The sequence below is a fragment of the Cebus imitator genome, unplaced genomic scaffold, assembly GCF_001604975.1.
Source record: "Cebus imitator isolate Cc_AM_T3 unplaced genomic scaffold, Cebus_imitator-1.0 Scaffold494, whole genome shotgun sequence".
Lineage (NCBI taxonomy): Eukaryota > Metazoa > Chordata > Mammalia > Primates > Cebidae > Cebus > Cebus imitator.
Window position 1 is genome coordinate 860654 of NW_016107809.1, and position 18043 is coordinate 878696.

At 38.1% G+C, this 18043-nt stretch overlaps 1 pseudogene across 1 annotated transcript in view; it reads left to right on the forward strand.

Annotated features, from left to right (window-relative positions):
• Positions 1 to 11196, forward strand: part of LOC108292551 — a 16847-nt pseudogene extending 5651 nt beyond the window's left edge. The window contains exon 2 of the transcript XR_005197556.1: positions 10167 to 11196. The product of XR_005197556.1 is annotated as a nucleosome assembly protein 1-like 1 (transcript). The remainder of the gene's footprint in view (positions 1 to 10166) is intronic.
• The last annotated feature ends 6847 nt before the right edge of the window (positions 11197 to 18043 follow it).

Genomic DNA, 18043 nt, shown 5'->3' on the forward strand with positions numbered 1-18043 from the left:
ACAGGCACACGCCACCATGCCCAGCTAATTTTTTGTATTTTTAGTAGAGACGGGGTTTCACCATGTTGACCAGGATGGTCTCGATCTCTTGACCTTGTGATCCACCCGCCTCAGCCTCCCAAAGTGCTGGGATTACAGGCTTGAGCCACCGCGCCCGGCCTGTAAGTTGCTTTTAAGAGATCCTCCAGAAGAGATGAATCCTCTCTCTCTGGATGTCGTGTGTAAACGTAAAGCCTGGAATTATTGTAGTCGTCTTGCTGCCTGCCAGAGGATAAAGCCAATTCAGGGGGAGAGCAGTACCAAAAGAATCACAGAGAAATGAAGCCAAAGCCCTCATTGAATCATAACTAATTATTACCCTACCTCTGAACTTTTTCATTTAGGAAAATCAATAAATTTCCTTTACTGTTTAAGTCATTGGAGTTTTTTGTTATCTACCTCCAAAAGCATCTTAACATTTGCAACTTCCTTTCTAGGTTTGTGTTTCCACTTCTACTCTTTCATCCAGTCTAAAAGAAATAATAACTAATAATGGCATTTGTTTAGAGAAGACTTACTGTATATCTGGCACTATGTTAACTGCTTTTCAGAAGGAGATTATCATTCCATTTCACCGCAGCAAAATGTGTGAGCTCCTTGAGAGCAAGATACATATATTTTTTTAATTTGTAGTTTTTGTAGAGTTGAGGTATTGATAGGGCTGATCTCGAACTCTTTGCCTCAAGCAGTCCTCCCACCTTGGCCTCCCAAGGTGTCGGGATTATAGGCATGAGCCACCATTCTTACCCACTTGTAAGAATCTTTTCTTATTTTACATATTTGTTTTCACTGTAATTATGATATAGTACAAAGTTGGTACTGAACAAATATTAACTGAACAAATATAAGTTGACCTTTATCCTTCAAGGTCTTACAGTATTGTTGTATATTCAAGTGTTAGAAACCTGGAAGATTAAAGACCAATACCAGACAGTATATGCTGTTGCTAAACTGAAGATCCAAAGGGCATGGTACTAACAGTAAAGGCTATGAAAGAAAGATATTGCTATTATCATGATTGCCTGAAGGGTGGGAGCAAAAAATTTTTGGAAAAGGTCAAATTTGATCAAAAAAGAAGGATCAGAATTGAATAGTACAGCAGATTCGGGGAGTGGATATCACCTAAAATCAGGGCAGTAACAGAAGCAATAAATAGCGTGGTATCAAGAAGGAACTTGGTGCATTGAAGAGCATGCAGTATATCCAATTAAAGTGGTCAAATATTACACCTTTTATTTAATTTTTCTAATCACAAGAGATAATAGCCATCTGCCTTTGAATTGCCTGAGGTAGGCTTGATGCAAAAGAGGTATTGTGGCCACCACCCTGACTATATGCTCAAACCCCTCGCACACATTGTAAATTTGCAAATGCATCCATCCATGCACTCTTTCTCCCCAGAGAGAGTAGAAGCTTCCAAGGGCTTGTGCGCCAAGCATTCTGCTTCTTTCCTATCTCTCAACAATGCTAGAAACACACTGGTGCTCAGTAGGTCCTCAGTTAACTACTTACCAAATTGATTCAAATTATCTGGTTTGGAAAGAAGTTATGTGCCTAGTGAGCCTGGTTTCTCAGCACTTTAACACTTCGTCAAACCTCTGTCAGATCAGATTCTCAATAGGATATCTTAAATACATGCTATTAAAATACCTAAATAGAAGTTCCATCTGTTTGAATAGACTGAGCCTGATGAATCAGCTAGAGAGGTGGGAGGCTGATCCAGCCAGACATGAACCCATCGGGTGGGGAACAGGCAGCTAGCTCTCCCTCACTTTGCTACCCTGGTAGTGCTCGCAGTAGAATGTACAGATTTATAAAGAGAAAACATGCTCAACCAGTTAGCAAAATGCAGAGTGGAGCAAGCTGTAGGGCAGTGTTTGTGGGCTCCTTAGCAAGGTCCAGCTGGAGCCCTTCATCCCAGCTGTAGATCATGCTGAAACCCTTGTTAGAGCAGGAGAAAGAGGAGCCCAGAGACCTGCCCTTTTCACAAATCCTGGGCCACTGGTGTCTAGATTTTGTTTTTATACCATTGTAAAAAATATCTTAAAAAGACACACACAAAAAAACAGGACTTATTTTGGGAACTGTCACCAATGAAGTCACCAAGGACTTAAAGACATAAAATATAGAGATGGAAAAATGTTGAGGAAGCTGCATCCTTTTATATTTCCCCAGCAAAATCTTGCACAAATATCCATCCTTAATGGGATGTCATCAAGTCCAAATTTCCAAATTCTGGTCTTGCGGCCAGAATTCTGGTTACGGTCAACTTCTCCCTTTCCCATTTTCACTTAAATACCCTGGTTGTGGGCTGCATTTTTTGATGCTGTGATTAAAGAAGGAAAATTATTTTGGGGTCACTCTTCACCACACTGAAATACATATTTCGCATTGTTATTTTCTAAGCTTTGCTCTGATTGGTAGCACTTAGCACACAAGGCCTTGCACACAATAGGTGCTCAGTAAATAATTTGTTCGATTAAATTGAATCAGACTTCATTTATCTTAACTAAGAAAAAAGTTGGATGTGCTTTCTTATTACCACCACTGGTCTGATTTTTCTTCTGCCATGTTGTCAACTTGACTTTCCATATCTGTATCCTTAACCCAGCCCCCGACACAAACACTTGTGAAGACAGTCCCACACTATTCCATTCAGGTGTTTCTATTGCTCCTTTATGGTTCTGCTTATGGTATTTCCTTTATTAAATGAGAGGAGAAGTGAAAAGAATAATGTCTAAGAGTCAAAAAACCTGGATTCTCATCCTACTTGTGTTATTTTCTTTGGATCTTAGGTAAGTGACTATGTGCTCAGATTACTCATCTCTGAAATGATAATAATATATATACATGCCTGACCTACCTCCCGGGATTGTTGTGTGAAATGAGCTAATGTATGTGAAAATCCTTTGAGAACAGGAAAGGCTTTTTAAAGAACTGTTCTTATAAGACCCCATTCATGCACCTAGTAAAGCACACCAGCATCAAGAAGGTCTTCCATGGTGTGTTTCCCTGGGAAATGGGCCCCTTCTCACCTCCTTTCTCCAGGAGAGGCTAGCTGGCTGACTTCCTGGGAAACGTTTGATGAATAACCGAGGTCCAGGGTCGGGCCCTCAGCTTTGCAACATCAGAAACTAGATCTTGGCAGCCTCTGAGTTGATCAGACTCAGAGATGCTGACTCATTCTAATCCACATGAGACTGATATATAACCAGAATGCCAGTTTATTAATTTACAATGGGAAACATTTGGCCTGAAATGCCCCTTTTCTCCCTATAGACCAGCTGCATGGGAAGAGCGATCACCTGAAAGTTGCTCAATGAACAAGGAACTTTGACAAAGGGAGTTACATTATTCAAATGTTGGATAACAGAGGGCTCTGCTCAGCTGGCGTGTCTGTCTCAACAGGAATCTGTTCCAGATGATCTAGATGTTTCAGGCACTGTGGTGGAAGCCCCCATTCCTGAACCATGCACACAAGAGCCAGAGTGTACCATGTGTACCCTTTTCCCCACATTCCCTCTGTTGACCAATACACTGCTCTTTGTATATATTAATCCTTTTGAGACTTCTTGCAGTGCAACTATGGTTCCCAAAGCCAGTCTGCTGACCAGGGTGAAGCTGGTTGCCACAAAAGCACCTAGGATACATATAAAGAAATATGGGCTTTTATAGCTCTACTGGAAATTCTAATAATTAGGTCTGTGGAGGGGTTTAGGAATATGAATGTTTACAGGTATCCCAAGTGACTCTGATCATCAGCTAGGTTGAGGAACCACTGATATAAAAGTCTTATTTGGCTAAAAATCTATTCTGTCACTTTAAGATGACTTTGCATATTCTGATCAGATCCATTGCAGACTGATTGTATAGATTAACTCTCAGAACAAAACATTACTTCCTAGTTCTCAAAGGCCAATCACTGTTGTATCCTTGAGCTTGCTTCCTTCCTTCTTTCCTTCCCTCTTTCCTTCTTTTCCTTCTTCCCCCATTCCCTTTCTCCCTTACATAAATATTTATAAATATGTAATGCATAAAGAAGCTTACCAAGGAGCGGTTGTAACAGTTGACACTCCAAGAGCCAAAACCAAAAGCTGCTTTTAGGTGATAATAGACTTGGAGGATTAGGATATATAAGCCTGGTACACAGACAGCTCTAAGGCCAGCCAGTAATACCAAGGCCTGACATTGAACAATCTTGAGATAATTTCTCTGTGGTAAGCAACCCTAGGCCTTGGCATACTTCTGAGTTGATGTTCTGTAGGAAACAATGTTATGCTTCCAAGTGACCTTGAGGGAAACTCCAAGAACCATGTTCCCATCCCACTCATGGCAAAGCAGACAGCTGTCTTTCCTCTTAAATATGGTTCACATGTCGCTAGCACCTGGTGGTGCCTTGCTTCCAGCAGAGCACCAAAATCAGGACAGCAAAGTGAGAATCAACTCTAAGGAGGGATGCCAATGTGTGATGCGCATCTCTTTAAACCAGGCTCTTTGTTCCCATACTATATATCCTATGTACCACAAAAATCACTGAAAATAGGTTTTGATATCTCCATTTTCCAGATGAAGAAATTGAGGCTCAAAGGGATTAAGTAACTTGCTAAATAGAGGTCATGCAAACAGCAAGTGGTAGAATTGGGATTTGAATCCAAGCTCACTCCATTCCAAATTCTATGTTCTTTCCACAATCCCATGCTGCTTAGTAAACAGGGAGGTTGGAAGTGAGAGTTTTGAACATAAGCCACATTTGCTATGTGTACATATTTATAGATAATTCTTATAATTTCTCTATACAAAATGACACATATATATACATACATATTTTTCAAATATTTCATAACAACAGCTATCACATTCCTACATATAAAATATACTAGCATCTAAATCTGCATTTGGTTAATCCTGATTCTTTTCTCAGCTGGAAAAAGGTGGCTACAATTGGGGATAGTATTGAGTGTCAGGATACCTAGTTTATAGTCCTGGCTCTGCCTTTCACTCACTGTATACCTTGGGAAATTCCTTTTTCCTTTCTGAGACTCATTTTCATCATCTGTCAAAGGAAGGGTTGGATTAGATCTTTTACATGCTAGGATTCTAAAACTCTGGTAACATTGTTACCATGTTTCCTAATAGTTTTTGATCACAGCACAGAAATTGAACAGTAGAAAAAGAAAGCTGAACATATATATTAGAAGGCTATTTAATAATAACTAATATTTATTGAGCACTGTTTATATGCCAAGGACTGTACTAACTAGTTTGTATTACTTATTTTGATTACTTCTTATCACATCAACTCTATTCTTATTTATCCATCTCTTAGGAATAGAGAGGTAAGTAATTTGCCCAAGATCACATGGCTGGTAAGCGGATAAGCCAATACTGAAATTAAGTCTATGGCCAGCTCCCAAATATAGTCCTAGCCTCTACTCTTGCTTTACAGCTCTCACACTGATGACTGTGTAGGACATTTATTAAAGTTGCATTTGAGATGATCTGATCTTGGGCCATGAGGAAAAAGGAGAATACATATCAGCCCATGTAAGAGATTTTCCTAGAATCTATTGTTATGATTATCTCCCTTAAGAAAGGGAGCTGTAAAAGTTATATAGAATATGTTCAGGTTCAGAGAGTCAACTGCATCAGAGAAAACATTATACAGGTCAGCAGGCCCTGGGCATAAAATTACTTCTATTCCTTAATATTATTAGTTAGCTTTGTTTTCCTAACACCAAGGCCATAAAAGTTAGGTCCCAGTTTCTCTACCTGGGTCTAAGTAGGAGGAAATAAATCAAGAAGGAGAAGAACTTTTCTGGCTGTTACTGATCCTGTGTAGGTAAAGACAAGTGGGAGGAAGTAATGGTTGCTGGCGGTTCGATCAAGAACCATCAAAAGGCTGAATTCTGCATGGACTGGGGCTGCTGTATTTGATATCCACCCTATTCAAATAGTGACTTGATATCCACCTATTGCCTCTGATCTCACTGGACAGGGAAGATGGGTGGCAAGGCTGAGCCATGGTCTAGGATGAACTATAAACACATCATGAACCATTTCAGTCCCCAAAGGATAGTACATGGACAAAACTACAAGAATGTCCAATCTTGGGACCAGGGATGGAATAGAGAGAGAGTTACCAGTAATGTCACTACTTCTTTCTGTTTTCTTCCTTGCTCACTACCCACATTAAGTAGGACTCCTTTTCTTCTTTGTGTGCTTTGCATTACATGTCATGCAGGTGGGTTGGAGAGAAGTGAAAAAGGCTGTCTATAAATTGCTGTACTAATTTAGAAGTCATTTTGCATCACGTACTCAAGCCTACACTTTCAATAATGTCAGAAAAGTTTGCTTTCCTTTTGCAATGCATCGATAGGTTAAATGGCATTTTTACTAAACCTACAGGTGACACAAAGCTGGAAAGTAAACTTATAGCTACAGAGCTAAATCAGAATTCAAAATTGTCTAGACAGTCTGGAGTTTCTTGTCTAACTCAATAAGATGGAATATATCAGAAATAATTGTGGAATTCTATATTTAGGCTAAAAAGACAACCATCATGTAAGTTCAGTATGGAGATGATTACCCAAACAGCATTTGTTCATATGAAAGGGCTGGGGACTTTAATCATCCACAAGTTGAATATTTTCCAACATTATGATGTGTCTGACAGAAAAAAAACAACCCAATCTTTGACTGCATGAAGTAAATTGAAGGAGAGATTATAGGAAACCGTGGTTCTACTGCAGTGGGCTGTGGTCGGACCACACTGAAGTACTGGGTTCTGTGGTAGATACCACAATGCTTGGGGGATTTTGACCAACTAGAAGAAAAGTAATGGGGTGGTAAGGGTCAGGAAATCAGGAATAGTTGACAGAAATTATCACATTTACCCTGTAGAAGAAAAAAAGTCAAAGGAATACCATATCCTTGTCTGTAAATATTTAAAAGGCTCTTGTGTGACAGGCAGAATAAATTTGTTCTCCCCTGTCAAGATGTAGAGCTGGATTAAAGAGCAGCAGTTAAAGAAGGCAGATTTCAGTACAACATAAGCAAGAGCTTGTCAATACCTAAGCCATTGTCCTAGAGAGAGAGAGCTCGCAGCATCTAGATGTATTATAGCTATGGCTACCTTGAAGGAGACCTTTATACTGGGCAGAGGTGAAGTGAGAAGAAGACACCACTGTCTCTGGCCAGGACTGGATTCATTGCTCTCATTTCACCTGATATTTCATATATATTCTGGGCCTCAACTTGGAAGTCGTCAATTTTGCCTGAAGAATCAGGCCTGAGGATTCATAGCCCATGACTTTCTGAGCAGGGACTACCACTTTGGAACACCTGAGCTTATAATATAGCCCCTTGCTTAGGAATTCTCTGTACAGTGAAAATCACTCTCTTGTACTTACCCATTTGCCTAATAACAGAAGGGCTCACTTTGCTTCTTGAACATATATTAGGCACTTATTTTTTTAATTAATTAATTAATTAATTTATTTTTTGTGAGACAGTTTCACTCACTCTGTCAGCCTGGCTGGAATGCAGTGAGTGGTATGATATCGATTCACTGCAACCTTTGTCTCCAGGTTCAAATGATTCTCCTGCCTAAGCCTGTTGAGTAGCTGGGATTACAGGCATGCATCACGACAACCAGCTAATTTTTGTATTTTCAGTAAAGACAAGGTTTCAACATGTTAGACAGGCTGATCTCAAACTCCTGACCTCAAGCCATCCGCTTGCCTTGGTCTCCCAAAGTGCCACCATTCCTGGCCATATATTTCTGCTATAGAAATATTTTACTACTCCATAGACTGTACTTTTATTTCTTTGAGTTTCATTTGTTAATTTCTAGACACTTTTTCTGCTTTTAAACATGATGAACAGAACTTTGATAATATAATAATTTTAATAATACTTAGAATTATTACATGAAAGGAAATGAAAGTTTCTCCTCTGAGGCTTGGCTGTGCTGGCACCAATAATGCCAGGAGACTTCATCCTATAAAGTACATCTATTTAGCACCCAAAGAGAGTCGCTATTATGCCCCAACCCATCTTTATCCTATTAGGAAAGGCAGCTAGTCTCATTCTTAAAATCTATCATCCAGGTGCTTAGGGGAAATACAATCTAAATTTCTTTTCAGGAGATGTAAGAGATTGGAAAACTGGCCCTTTGGTTTTTCATACACTATTCAACACAACACTTCTGACACTGGATGTGTGGATTTATTTCCCTATACACCAAATAATTTTCCATTAGACATCAGGGGGTTGTCTTACAATTCAGCTCTGACACATCTCCCTAGAGTTAGAGTCAGATCTCACAGGTCAAGGCTCAGTCTCTCAAGACTGCTTCTCACTCCAGATGCCAATGGCAAGTCCCAGGTTGCAGCCCATACTTCTGACTGGCTATAAATTGGCGTACCCATGACCCCTCTCTTCAGGTTTTATCAGTTTGCTAAAGTGGCTCACAGAATTCAGGGAAACGTGTTTACCCATTTATTGTAAAGGGTTTTACAAAGGATACAGAAGAACAGTCAGACGGAGAGATGCCTAGGGCAAGGCAGGTGGGAAAGGGTGCAGGGCTTCCACGTCTGCTCTCAGCAGACCACCCTCCAGGCACCTTTATGTGGCCGGCTCTCCAGAGGCTCCCTGAACCCACTTCTGTTGGGTTTTTTGGAGGTTCCATTACATAGGCATGATTGATGATATCACTGGCCATTGGTGATTAACTCAACTGTTAGCCCCTCTCACCTCCTGGGAAGTCGAATGGTGGAACTTAAAGTTCCAATCCTCTAATCACAGGATTGGTTTCCCTGGCAAACCAATGGAGGTGGGGTTTTGCCATGCTGCCCAGACTGGTCTCAAACTCCTGAGCTCAAGCAATTCTCCCCGCCCCCACAACTGGCTTCCCAAAGTACTGGGATTATAGGCATGAGCCACTGTGCTCAGCCATCTTCTCATTTTTATAACAGTTGAATTCCCTAAAATAAGTCTGCGATTAAGTTTCTAGTTTCAACATCTTACAACCAAATAAATGTAGTAGTTAAGAGTTCTCACTTTAATGTCAAATAGACCAGGGCTCATATACAGAGCACTGACTGAGAAGTTACTTAATTTCCTTAGTTTCCTTATATGTAAATTCACAGATTTGTAAAAAGGATTAAGTGAGATATATATGTAATGTGCTTAGCACAGTACCTGGCCCAGAGTCAGTGCTCAGGAAATGTTAGAGCTCATTAATATGTATTATAATCAAATAAAATATGAGAAGACTGAAAATAGAAAGAAGAAAAAAATCACCCATAGTTCCAACACCTGAACTGATTTTGAACTATTTTCATTTCATCTTTTATCTGTGTGTAAGTGAAAGAAATGTTATATATGATTCTGAGAGGCAGTCCTGGTAGCCAGAATGCCCTTTGTTTGCCAAGTCATCATAGGTGGTGGGGATAAAATCTGGAGGTGGAAGCTGGGGTGTGTGAGTGCAGAACTGCTCTGCATAATGATGGGAAAAGGCAAATGAGATTCTGTAAGGGATAAATAGTTTAATCTCTGGATTAGGACTTTTAAGCACTCCCTAAAGACAGAGAAGGAAGCCATTAAGTGTTCTGAGTCTTAGAACTGCCGCTGTCAGACTAGATCACTTTTGTGATATCTCGTATACCAGTTTCCAATTTGCTGAAGGTATTGAGTCCCTTAGAGCTGAGCCTGAGACACTTGTGCCAAGAGTCCTTTATCAATCCTTCTATCTCCTCCAAGTCATTCTTTTCTAACCCATTCCTCCTAGGGCAGCCGTAGTGATCTCTTCCATGCTTCCCTATCTCAGGTCAGGCTCTTTTGAAAGTGGGCATACTCATGAGCCATCTTAAATCACATTAGTCAGTAGTGCTGCTAATGCCTTATTAGTAGAGAATCTGGACCAGAAAGATTGCTTTCCTATGGGCTTGGGTAAAAGACACTAGAACCCAAAGAGACAATACTTGTCCTCTCAGAATCATATAACCAAAAGCTAATGTTACTGAGTGATGGTCTAGGGAAAAAAATTATTTACTACTAAAATCTAGGAGCCAATATTTTAATTTGATAGTTTACTTTTATTTCTATTCACAGATTGAACATTTTAGAGTGGTTTGAAGGTTATCACTTCTCTATGATGTTCTCTCAGTCTCTATTTGATAAGTGATTTGAGATTACTAATTTAGTTTATGAACCTATGGAAGAAGAAAGTGAATGGAAACCAGATGAAGAAGATGAGATTTTGGAAGAGTTGAAAGAAAATGTCAAGAATGAAGATGTGAAAAAGGATGAAGAAAAAGAAGACCCCAAAGGAATTCATGAATTTTGGTTAACTGTTTTTAAGAATGACTTACTCAGTGATATGGTTCAGGAACATGATGAATCTATTCTGAAGCACTTGAAAGATAATAAAATGAAGTTCTCAGATGCTGGCCAGCCTATGAGTTTTGTCTTAGAATTCCACTTTGAGCCCAGTGAATATTTCACAAATGAAGTGCTGACAAAGACATATAGGATGAGGTCAGAACCAGATAATTCTGATCCCTTTTCTATTGATGGACAAGAAATTATGGGTTGTACAGGGTGCCAGATAGATTGAAAAAAGGAAAGAATGTCACTTTGAAAACCATTATGAAGAAGCAGAGACACAAGGGATATGGGGCTGTTCATACTGTGACTAAAACAGTTTCCAATGACTCTTTAATTTTTCTGCCCTTCCTGAAGTTCCTGAGAATGGAGATCTGGATGATACTGTGGAAGCTATTCTTGCTATAGACTTTGAAATTGGTCACTTTTTATATGAGCATACAATCCCAAGATCAGTGTTATACTTTACAGGAGAAGCTACAGAAGATAATGATAATGATTATGATGAAGAAGTGGATAAGGAAGGGGATGAAGAAGGAGATGAGGAAAATGATCTAGACAATGACCCAAAGAAGGATCAAAACCCAGCAGAGAGCAAGCAACAGTGAAGCAAAATGTATGTGGCCTTGAGGATAACCTGCACTGTAATAGCCTAAACACAACTCTTATTTACTTACAGCCTTATGTTTTTGTATTTTCTTGGTAGACTAGGTAATCTTTTAAAGGGCAGAAAACTGATATTTTAAAGACCAATTTGTTCTCCCCAGCATTTTAGCTAGTTTTTCTGCCAGATAGATTGAATGCACAAGTTCTGTCATTCATGTTCATTCACTGCTACATAATTTGGTTTTTCTGGAATATTTTTATGCAGCTCTTGGAGTACATCTATACATCTATGAATTAACAACTGTTAAAGGAAACACTTTTTTTCATAATTTTTTCCTTGAAGAACAAAGTATATTTTCAGCTGGTTATTGAATAGGGTTAAGTCTGCTTGGATTAGCTGTGCCTTTCATTACTTTGTTACAGAAATGCAGTGACTTCTACTAGGACAATTTATTCTTTAAAAAAAATGGCAAGACAACCATATGGTTAAGAATTTCCAGTATGACCACGCCCAATAACTGTATTAGATTGTTAATCAATTATTGTGTTATAGGTGACATAGTTAACTGAAAGTAACCTGATTCAGTATAGCTACTGGTATCACAGTGAGGTGAATAAAAGAGGATTTTCAGAAGTTAGCCTGAATTTAACTATATTTTTAAATTTAACCTACATTAACTATCTTTTATTTGTGGTAGGGTCTACCTTCTGCTTCCCTGGAAAGGATGAATTTACATCATTTGACAAGCCTATTTTCATTATTTGTTGTTTGCTTGCTTTTGCAGCCTAAAATAAAAATTTCAAATACAATTTTAGTTCTTGCAAGATAATGTCTTAATTTTGTACCAATTCAGGTAGAAGCAGAGGCTTAGCTTGAATTAGGGGTTATACTCTGTTTTTACTGCCTTATTGAAGAAAACGATACCAGCTTTATTTAATAAGCAAATGTAAAAAAAAAAAGAAGAAGAAAACAAGGAGAAGGAGAATAAGAAAGAAGAAGGAGAAGGAAGGAGAAGGAGAAGGAGAAGAAGATCTTAAGTGATTTGATACTTTTTTTTAAATTGAAGTTCATTTCTTTGGGTTAGAGCTAGAGAGAAGGCCTGAAGCTTCTGTGGTTTCTTCTAATTCTTATTGCTTTGAGTATATCACTTACCCATGATTCTGTTTACTATGTATTAAAATGGGTAGTATTATTTACTTAACTACCTTATGGATGTGTTAAGGCATATTGAGTTAAATCTTATAAAATGCTTCTCAATCCCATTAAAAACTCAAAATTTTAGGCCTATTTGTAATGCCAGTGTAACGCTCAGCATTTCATTCATACTACGCTTTGATAACTAAACTGGAAAATGAAGGTTAAGTACCTCTACTCTGGATCTGGGCAGGCAGCATTCTTTTAGATCTTTGTATGGCTCCTATTTTTACAGAAATGGATGGATGCACTATTTCACAAGGCCCAAGAATTTTTTTCAGATATTTTTTATGACTGTATTTTAGTAAACACTATAGGAAGAGCACTATATAGTATTGTAGTCATGAGACTAAAGTGGTAATCAGACTATTTTTGACAAAATATGTAATTAAATTTCAGACTGTAGAGCCACGTTTACAATGCCTCAGGCTAATTGTAATTTTGGGGTTGAACTTTTTTTGATGTCAGTGAGGATGGACTGGATTGTCATTAGAGGAAGGTCTAGATTTCCTACTCTTAATAAAATTACATTGAATTCATTTTTAGAGGTGATGAAAACTTCCTTTTTCAGAAGTTAATGTTAAGGTCTTGGAATGCGAACACATTGTTTATAGTGCTATCCATTCCTCTCCTGAGATTTTAACTTACTACTGGAAATCCTTATCAATTATAATACCTTTTTTCTCTTTATTTTCAAAATTATTTCCTTTGCTCTGATTAGACACTCTGTGTTTTCTTTTTCTTTCTTTCTTTTTTTTTTGGTAACCGTAGTTCATCTAAATGCAGTTTTTTCTGAACTTTACAGATAGAATCCCATTTTTAATGAACTGAAGTAGTAAAATCATCTTTTTCATTATTTTAGGAAATAGCTATTACCAAAGTGAAGGTGTAGATAATACTTAGTCTTGTTATATAATGGGGATGTGGTTTGCAGAAGAATTTTCTTTATAAAATTGAAGTTTCAAAGGATGTCAGTGTTTATGCCATTTTTCTAGTTCCAGAATGATTCCATTCCATTCTAGAAATTTGAATTATGTAACTTGAAATCCTTAATAAAATTTTAATTTAATTTTATAAAACAAAAATGAAAGTTACTACTCCATTAAGTAAATCTGAACCCTAAAGACTGAAGATCCTGTATGTTGCTAGAGTTATAACTCAATTAGAAAGATAAAGAGGTAAAAAGAATGAAATGGAATAGTCCCTCTCTATTTCTATGGCTAACCTTTGGGAAAATTTTTTTTATAGAAACAGAAGCTTCTTCATTAGCCATCTATGGAAAGATTTTAGGCTGAGTCCAATTCACACTGATTACCCTTTACTAGAACCATGGGGGAACGAGTCACTCAGTTTGATAGAGATTGTTAGGAAGCGGGGGAAAATAAATTTGGAAATCTTAGATAAAAATCATTTGAGAAGATGTTAGAGAATGTCCTACAAATAAATAACACATGTAAATGTTCTATTAAGCATTTGGTAGAAAGCTGGCCAAGATGATCCTTAGCAGGTGCATAAACTAAATTGGGGTGGGGATGGGAGTGAGGACAGGTAAGATTTGGAAGCAGCAACAGTTCCCCAGGCAAAGCTTGGACATTTTGGGGAATGCAGCTGGAAACAGTGGCAGTGTAAGAGGAAAAGAGCACAGCACTATGATTCTAGAGTGTCAAGCCCAAAGTGTCCAATACCTGAGGTTCTGGCTTTGCCAAGTTACCAACATGGAAGGTAGGGGTGCATAGAGATGACTGGGGAATCCCAGGTAACAAAAGATTCAGGCTCAGAGGAGCCATTATGGAATTCAAGGGAAGCTTTCCTTGTACATATTTCAGGATTATTTGGCTCCTATATTAACTAGTACTTTTTAGCTTCAAGTAAAAAACAGCCTAATAAAAAGTGTGGATTAAGTAAAATGGAAATGCACTTTTCTCTCAAACAATGGAAAGTTGAGCAGTTGTTAATCTAGAACTCATATAGAAGCAACCAGAATGTCAGCGAATTCCAGCCTTATTCTTTCAGATGTCAACATCCTTAGCATCTAGTTTCCATCTTCAGTATTGCTTCATGGTCACAGTTAGTTACTGCAGCTCCAACCATTATATCCACCATACAGGGAGGAGGAAGGAGGAAGAGGGGAAAGCAGACATATGCTTATCAAATAAGTCAGCCAGTGCATTCTCTGCAGTACTCCACCATGTAATTTCTGCTTACCTCCTTTCACCAAATCTGTTTGATATGACCAATCCTAACTAAAAGAATAGCTGTGGAAATAGAGTTCTTCAGCTTAGCATTAAGTTGCCTTCAATAAAATTGGAGTTCTCTTAGAAAGATAAAAGGGAGTTATGGACATTAAACTTGCAATTAGAAATCTCTTCCACAACCTCCTAACCAAAGGATGGCTGAAAAATTATTTCCAACTCCCAATTATGTGTTGGGAGAGGCTCTAGATGTATTGATATTCTTGGGATGCTTTTTCATTGATTCAAGGAAAGGACAAGGCAGTTTATAGACAGCTTATTCCAACACTGGGTTTGAACTAAGTTGAATTAAGGAAAAATAATGATAATAAAAAGGGGATGCCTACAGGAACAGTCTGAAGGAAGTGAACTAATATGGTTTGGCTTCTGCCAGGGACCTGGCAGAAGATAATTGAATCATGGGGGTGAGGCTTTCCTGTGCTGTTCTCATGATAGGAATAAGTCTCATGAGATCTGATGGTTTTAAAAATGGGAGTTTCTCTGCACAAGCTCTTTCTTTGCCTGATGCCATCCATGTAAGACATGACTTGCTTCTCCTTGCCTTTCACCATGATTGTGAGGCTGCCCTAGCCACATGGAACTGTAAGACCATTAAGCCTCTTTCCTTTGTAAATTGCCTAGTCTTGGGTATGTCTTTATCAGCCGTATGAAAGCAGATTAATACATGCATCATAATGGTTACAGAGTTGCGTGAGGTGATGGGATCGTAACTTTTTAGTTTTCTGTTATGCATTTGTATTATTTCAAATGTTCTTGTATTCTTTTGATTTCCTATTGAATTCTTTTTTCCTATTTTAAGACTCTCTGGAGAAGGAAGGCATTTGGGCCAGCCTACTTAAAGTGAGACATATGCCCAATGTGCAAATTAGGCCAAAAGGCCACAAAATGTGTTTAGGAAACAAACCAGGGCATGAGAGATTGCACTTGTATAAACATATTGTGTGTGTGTAATATTGATCTCCATGTCACAAAGGAGCCATAAGGAGCTGGCAAAGGCTCCTGGGAAGGAAAATTAGAGGATGAGAAAGCTACTCCATGAAAGTTAGTGTAGAGTAGGTGGCACATTTGGAGGCCTGCAGAAGAAGGACCTGCAGTCTTTTCCCACTCTTCCCCTTAACCAGCTGCATGATCCTGGGGAAAGTAACCTATTTAGTCTTGGATTTTTAACCTATAAAATGGGAAAATAGAACAAGATGATAATTAAAATCCTTTGATATTGAAATAATTTTATTTTCCATAATTGTTGACCCAAAAGATAAAATGATGAAATATTTCAGGAGGTGAGGGTAAAGGGGAATGAAAGTAGACAAGTAGCCTAACATGTGAAGAGGTTTCACCAAGAGTAAAACACTTAGAATAACATGAAAGTAAGAAAACCATCTGGAGGCAATTTTAGGTGCACAGTAGCTATATGGAACCTCTTTGGATTGGGAGATTTACCCAATTTATGAATCAAATTCTATTGTTGAATTGAACATCCTGATTGCAATTCTAGTACCAGGAGGGGATTCCTTATGTGCATCTGGTTGTAGCCACCCAATTAAAATTCCCACAAAAAGGAATTAATTTTATAACTATCTAAGTCAATGAAATGGACTAATCCCATTAGGAAGATTTCTAACACAATTATTTTTAAATAGCATTATTTCCACAATTCTTTTAGCTTTGCCATATAGCTTTCCCTAATGTTCGTTCTTCCAATCCCAAGTCCTTTTATTTTTAAACCTCTACAAGTCTTTCCCTGTTTAAATTTAGGAACATCCCCTGATCAATTTATCTTACTTTTCTAATTGCTTTTTAATTGAATTATATGTACTTTTAATTGGAAAATTCAGTGTGTGTGTGTGTGTATGTCTGTGTGTGGGTACACATTGTACATGCAAGAGAGTGCTATGGTTCTTCTCAAACATTTTTCTGGAAAATATAATATAACATACTGCTGTAATGAGATTGTTTTTTCAAATGCAAATCATGCCCTGAATTCTGCAGAAGAAATGGAGTTTCTCTCCCTGCTCTATCAGACGAATTACAATTATTTTGTTACAACAGCTCTTCCTTGAACAAAACCTTGCTCATTCTTCCTGCCTCCAGCGACTTGAAGATGAGGTAAGTTTGTTTCCTGGGTTGGTGGGTAAGCCAATGAGCAGAATGTTAAGGAACAGGAAGAAGAGTAGTGGAGATTTAGTCCAAATTTAGTGGAAATTCAGGCTCCTTTCCTTCAACTGTGACCTCAATACATCCTCTACTCTTTGATCTCCCTAAGCCTCAGCCTTCACATTTCTTTGATATATTCAGGATTCTAAAACTTCTGGTCCAAGTTCCCACTTTCATTTTCAGCAAATGGCACTGTCATCATTCCTCATGAGTCTGCTCTTTCGAAGTCTTCCTTCACTGTAACATAGAGAGAGAAAACTCTTCCCATCCTTCTTCTCTTATTTTATCCTGTTGATCCAGAGAAATAGGGACCTCTTCGTCTAAAGTTAAGTATTGCAATTTATATTCCTCCAAAATCCTGGGAGAACTTATCTCTGGATAAACCTGAATGAGTTGGGCTATCCTTTTCCCTCAAGGCCAGATTAGGCACATAACTGGAGACTAAAAACAAAACACACAAAAACTCTGAAACAAAAAGCAGTGTAGGTCTTTACTAAAGTCTCTTAAGGAGATGGGGAAGGAATATACAAAACTTCCTTGAAATATATTGTTGACTTTCCTTTCTAAATCCCACTTCCTTGCCTATATCTCCTCTCTCTAATTCCCACTACCTAATCTTTCCTTCTGGAAGTGAAATTCATTACCTGAAGCCATTTGTCTGCTATCAGCTTTTCTAGCGACCCTCCTTCCTCCTCATCACATGGCACAACTAAGCCTCAATAATTAGCTGCTCAAGAAAATTTTCTTTTTCTTTAGAGCTTAGGGGACTGGGTGATACACATTATTCAACATTATGAAACAGGGATAAGAATTATACTTCATAGAGTTGTTGTGAGAATTAAATGAGATAATATATGCCAAGTTTTTAGACTAGTGATTGGTACTAGGAAATAACTCAATACATTTTAGTTCCTATCGTTTTTAGCTATTTTTTTCCAACGCATAACAATTATGTTTTCCTCTCTAACAGTTTTTATTTTGCACTCATTCCTGTTCTCTATCGGAACAACCTACATTTTTGGATCATTGCCAACTATTATTTTTTTTTAAATGTTACGCTTCTTAAAAAGATAAGTTATCCTTTATGCCTATTACCTCCTTAAGTCTCTGATTTCTAAGAGTTCAAAAGAAGTTAAAAGAACATGAAAAGAACATAAAGACACATTCCAATACAAACTATAGCTTTAGAGTGCTCTGTTATTACCAAAGGATGGTGAAATGAAAGGAATATCAGGCTACGTGGAGTGGGCCAGAAAGACTTTAGCTGAGTTTAGAGCAAGAGGAAAATAATTGTTGGCAGAGAGTGGGGAAAGGCATTCAGATGGGCAAGAACTGTGGTTTGGAGCAAAAATGTAAAATGTGTTCAGAGAACAGGAAGAGTTTTAAAATGAAGCATAATGTCTGAAATAGA